This window comes from Triturus cristatus, chromosome 12, assembly GCF_964204655.1.
Source record: "Triturus cristatus chromosome 12, aTriCri1.1, whole genome shotgun sequence".
Lineage (NCBI taxonomy): Eukaryota > Metazoa > Chordata > Amphibia > Caudata > Salamandridae > Triturus > Triturus cristatus.
In genome coordinates, this window is record NC_140595.1 from 863,042,681 (window position 1) to 863,048,680 (window position 6,000).

Genomic DNA, 6,000 nt, shown 5'->3' on the forward strand with positions numbered 1-6,000 from the left:
GACAACACTTCTTGGCGTAACGGAAATGCTGCGTCAACGTCTGAATGCAGGCAATACAGTGGCATTGATATTGCTTGACCTAAGTGCCGCATTTGATACGGTCTCCCACACAGTATTAATTAAGTCTTTACGGTCCCTAGGTATCTCGGGATTGGCACTTGGCTGGTTGTCTTCTTTTTTAGACAACCGCACTTTTCCTCTAGGGCGGCCTCCAAGATTTATCCCTCGTCCTATGGGGTACCACAAGGTTCAGTCTTAAGCCCACTTCTTTTCAATATCTACGTACAACCCCTGGCAGTGATTGCGGAAGAAGCGGGGCTGTCACTCTTTTCTTATGCCAATGACACTCAGATAATCTTTTCCTTATCGGTTGAAAAGAGTTCTGGACCTTCTACCCTGCAAGCGGGCCGGCGTAATATTGCATCTTGGATGCAATTGAATCTGCTCAATCTCAATGGGGAAAAAACGGAGGTCCTCATTCTGGGAAAAAACACAGATCTCTGGGGCTCGCAACATTGGCCTGTTGAAATGGGGCCTCTACCTGTGCCCTCTTCTCAGGTTCGCAATCTTGGCATCATCATAGATGACAAGTTGTCAATGAGACTACATGCAGTAAAAACTGCAGCCACCTGTTTTACTATTCTCCGATGGTTAAAAAAAATCTGGATGCTTCCTGCAGGTTCCCAAAAGACTGTGGTCCAGGCACTGGTAACTTCACGGCTGTATTACGGTAACATTCTTTTTTTGGGTATTAACAAGGACGTGATGCTTAAGCTTCAGTTGGTGCAGAATTCTGCAGCTAGACTTCTTTGCGGTACTCCTAGAATGTCTTCTATTTCGAATGCCGTGAGAGATCTGCACTGGCTCAGGGTGGAAAATCGAACAAAGTTCAAGGCCCTGAGCTACATGTTTAAAATCAAGAATGGCACTGCACCCGAATATCTGCAAAATCTGGTACGTCTCTATCAACCCACCCGTGCATTGCGCTCGTCTACTCAGGAAGTCTTCGAGATTCCTAGAATCAGATTGGCAAGAATGGGTGGCCATGCATCCGGAGCATAATGTACGATAATGGCCTACAATTCACATCGGACAAATGGACTGCTTTCCTGAAGAGGAACGGAATTAGGGAAAACACACCCCAGTTCATCACCCAGCGCGGAATGGATCAGCGGAACATTTCAACTGTGTCATCATGGGTTTGATCCAAGCTGCCATAAATGCTGGAAAGAATTGGGAATCGGAATTGGAGAAACCGGTATGGGCATATCATATAACGCCCACCCTGACCGGATGCAGCCCTTTTAAGATTTTGCATGGAAGGGAGCCCTACACCAGAGACTATAATGTATGGATGAACCTCAAACTACAGAGCATGTGGTCCCCTTCCATGGTAAAAACAACCTTGAGAAAGCACAGAAGATATATAAGGAGTACTACGTCAAGAAACATGGAGTGAAAGACTTTTCCCTAAATGTGGGGGATTAGTTCCGAGTCAAATTAGGCACTCTTTGCAGGAAAGGGAGCAGTAGGTTCAGTGAACCTTTACAGATCAAGGAGCTTTATTCCCGCTCAGCTATGCTAAGTAACGGAAAAATATGGTCTCTAGCGAAAATGGCAAAATGCAATAAAATGTTATGGTGGAAGAAGGACATGGGAAATACAGAGAGAAATGGAGAGTGATGGTGGTCCGATGTAAAGGCCTAGGGTCCACTGCTGACAACAGGGAATTAGCATCTAGCGTAGCATGGGGCAGTTCCCGTTAGTCAGAGGAAACAGACGATTCTAATCACACACCCAGCACACCACATCCAGAACCTAGTGCAATTGACAATTCAGACGCAATGACCTCTTCTGACCTAGACACTAATGAGGAGGTTGTCACCCAACCTGAGGTGGAATCCCCGGAAGGAGTTGAACACTCACACCATTCCTCTCCTAAATTCAGCAGAAGGGGTAGGACGATTGTGTTACCAAAAAGATATGATGAATTTTACATGCAACCTACTTGAACTTTGTCATGCTCTATATTCTATGTCGGTTAAAATGCGTTATGCTGAAACCATTGTTAACCATTTATTTATTCCCCAGTTAATTATCAGGGATTTGTTCCTCTTGCGCATTCTTATTTATGGTCGCTGTCTATAATTATCCTGTATTTATTTTATTCTTATCATATATTTATTACACAATAATTTATTAGGAATTTGTTCCTTGTGCTCATTCTTATTTATGCACGCTGTGTGCACTTACCATGTATTTCTTGGACCCTTGGTCCTTAGAATGTTTTTTTTCCTGACTTGGCTGCAATCCTCCAAACCATCTGTTCTTAACCATTACTTCTCCCTGCTTTGTTATTTTCTCATTCTGTATCAGTGTTGTAAAGTGGGGAAGATGTGTGGTGTTGCATTCTCGTCTTTCTCCCACGGCATGCATCTGCAATGTATTGTAGATGCACTGACGTGGGTCGAGAGACCGTTGGTAATTTTAGCCTGTGAGAACAGCCCGTCACATCGCTCCGCTCTCCCTCTCCAATAGAGAGGCATTCTTATTCATGGTGGTGTCCCCGCGTGCTTTGTTCAGGGTTAATGGGTTGAATCAAAATGCCCATTGTGTGTTAATATCCAGATTGAGGATACCATGTCCTTAACCATGATTGTCTAATCTTGAATGCTACATCTCATGACCCTGAAAGGACATATACCTGTGACACTGCTTGGACTAGTGTGATGTGACAAAAACATGCTATCAACAATTCTGATATATCAAACTTGTCTTTTATTGTCCACTGGACACACACAACCATTGTGCAATTCATTGTGCAATTCATTTTCTCTACCAAACCGTTAGCCTGAGTGTTATATGGTGATGCTTCACATTTTCCCCTCACAAAAAACTTTCACAAAAAAAGCACAACTTTTTATGAAGGGTTGGCTTAGTGTTGGGTTTTTCAATTAATTCTGTCTCTCGCCATTTGATATAATAATCAACTAGAACTGTGGGAAACTTAGGGTACCATAGTAGAGAACTGAAAAAGACAATAAAATTAAATGCTATTTTACACCATGGTTTATTAGCTTCTGAGTAGGAGGAAAAGTCTATAAAAATGGCAATTTGGGTCACTGTGAGGCCTTAAAAAGTAGTTATTCAACATGGAGAGAGGAGTTGGCATAACGGCTAGGGCGGTCGACCTCGAATCTGGGGAACCCGGTTCGAGTCTCAGCAATGACGCTGATCATCCTGGGATTCTGGGCAAATCACTTAATCTCCTGTGTCTAACAAAAAAAACAAAAAGTGAATGTGTCCTCATGTAACGCAACTGGTGCTATGTAAAGCGCTCTGATACCCGATACCGGGTCAAGTTCACATTATATAACACTCTGTAAAATAAATAAAATGAGACGCAATACAATTGACATTTCGAATCTTTTTTTGCACATTCCAGAATTATCATCTTAAACCTTAAAACAGCTGGGGGAATAAATGTGTCTCCTCTCAACAGCATATTATGTTGCTCAGGAGATAATTCACCACCAATCTTAAAGTAAGGTTGATTGTTCCTATGTAGTGATTTCTCTCTAGACCACCCTCCTTTAATGTATTTTGGACACTCTTAAGGTCTTTACCTTTTCTCAATGACTCAAACCAAAAGCAAGGTTAGCGAATTTCAAACTCAATGTAATAATTTTCTGGGAGAGAGGAAAATTGCCATACAACACCACAATCCAGAAAAGAGCTGCATCCGCCGTCCTGCAAATGAACAGTGAATATAATATCCCAGGGTAATTGTCTGCGCTGAATAAATGATTTTAACATGACATTTGCATCAGACAGATCAAATCAGAACCACAGGAAGCAAGGTATTTTTTAGGGGGGGCGTGGCTCAAAGTGGGAAAGGAGTGAAAATGAAGGCTAACACAGCTACAATCCTTGAAATGTAGAAGGGCTGGGGGAAAGCCGACAGACTGCCATTTAACCATTACATGTAGCATCTGACAACAACAGTCGTGAAACCCGTGCAAGGAAGCCATGGGAAGGTAGCCCACATACGAAGGAACCGTGTGAAATCAGGAGAGTTGGGCAGGGTACAGAAAATACAAGACTGAACCCCTGAAAACGAGAAGAGAAACCGGATCTGCTGGGTGACTGCAGCTGCGCGAAACCCCAGCAGCAGATCAAGAGGACAAGGCCCTGCAGGGAAGAGGCGACAGAACGAGGCCAACGTGGACGTCGGACCATCCTTCATATGTGAACTTGAGGTGGGAGGGCTTGAATCACTTAAGAAGGAACCCTGGCGTCCCAGAGCAGGATCCCCGAAGCGGGGACGTTAAAAAGGGCAGAGTAATATGTTAGCACTAGCAAAAAAACCTGTGAAAAACAAATTAAAATCGCGCTTCCCCACCCCTCCCGCCTGCAGGGGTTTACCAGGAGCCGGAGATTCTGACCTGGACTCGAGTTTTACATTCGTTTCAAAGAGACCCGAATATAGTTGAAAGCTTCCCAGGCCCCTGACAAGCGACGCTCCAACACCCCCAGACCCCCCTCCCCACCCCGGGGCCAGGCCTGGGGGAACAAAGGAGGGTCCCCGCGGCACCCCACCCCGGATCCAGGCCTGGGGGCACAGAGGAGGGTCCCCGCTGTCCCCCACCCCGGGGCAGGATTTGGGGCACAGAGGAGGGTCCATGAACCGGCCCCTTCCGTGGCTGAGAGCGGCGCTCGCGTCCTACCTGGGCGGGAGCGGCGCAGACGCCTCCGGGCTCTTGTTCTCGACCTGGGACCGGGGTGCGGCCCCCCAGGGTCTGCCTGTGTCCCCTCTAACCGAGATGGTCGCGTGTCTGTAATGGACGCCGGTGCTGACTCTGCCTCCAGCGACCCGGAAGCGGAAGTCCACGCGAAGCTCAGCCATCTGCAGGAGGCGCCCGCACACTGGCGGAACTTTATTTATTTATTTAATGCGTTTTTATATAGCGCGGGCTTTACCCGAAGGTGTCAGAGCGCTTCACAATAGGAACAGTAATGATACATAAGGAGAAAAATTACAAGTCAGCATGTTACAAAATCAAACGTTAAGTACGTTACATGAGGCAATAGTGACAATTGTGCAAGTATCAAGAGCAAACAAAATACAAGAGGTAGCAAACGATACGTTACAAAAGGAAAAAGTGACGTGTGCAGGTTACAAGAGCATACAAAGTACACGTAGAGGTAAAAAGATTGCAATAAATGGCAGACACTCAAAACACTAAAACAAAAGTTACGTTACATGAGGCAATAGTGGAATTGTGCATATATCAAAAGCAAACAAAATACAAGAGGTAGCAAACGATACATTACAAAAGGAAAGGGGACGTGTGCATGTTACAAAAGAGTACAAAGTACAAGTAGAGGTATAATACTGCATTAAATGTCAGACACTCAAAACACAAAAACACACTGGGAAGGCACTTCTATAGGCATGGAGAACAGAATTTCCTATAATGTTAGGACTTCCTTCAGAAAATAGAGGGTGAATTAAATTTGGAAGTGTCTTTGAAGGAGGAGAGCTTTGAGGTCAGTTTTGAAGGACTGGGAAGAGGTGGTGGTCCGGAGCTGAGGCGGAAGTGAGTTCCAGATTCTCACCGCGTTGCCTGAAAAGGATTGGGCCATCGATCTTTCCTTCTTAAAAGTGGGAGGTTCAAGCAATACATTTTCTGCATTACGTGATGGTCTGGAACCTCCAGAGAGTTTCAGTTTATTCGCCAGGTAGCGAGGGGAGGAGGAGTGCAAGGCTTTGTGGGTGATACAGGCAGTCTTGTAGATAGATCTTGCCTTTATGTGAAGCCAACGGAGGGTGGATAAAATGGGTGTGATGTGGTCGCTTCATTTGGCCCCATATATGAAACGAGCTGCTGAATGGAGAACAGACTTCAGGGGGACAGGTGGGATTTGGGGAGGCCAGAAAGAAGAGAATTGCAGTAGTCCAATCTGGAGAGAACCAGCGATTGGACCAGGGTTTTAAGG

The 6,000-nt window shown here is 45.3% G+C and overlaps 1 protein-coding gene across 5 annotated transcripts in view; it reads right to left on the minus strand.

The window, feature by feature from the left end:
- Positions 1 to 4,906, minus strand: part of LOC146783134 (uncharacterized) — an 85,682-nt gene extending 80,776 nt beyond the window's left edge. For all 5 annotated transcript variants that reach the window (XM_085640065.1, XM_085640061.1, XM_085640063.1 and 2 more), the window contains exon 1: positions 4,728 to 4,906. The gene's annotated coding sequence lies outside the window, so the exon portion shown is untranslated. The remainder of the gene's footprint in view (positions 1 to 4,727) is intronic.
- Positions 4,907 to 6,000: the final 1,094 nt, after the last annotated feature.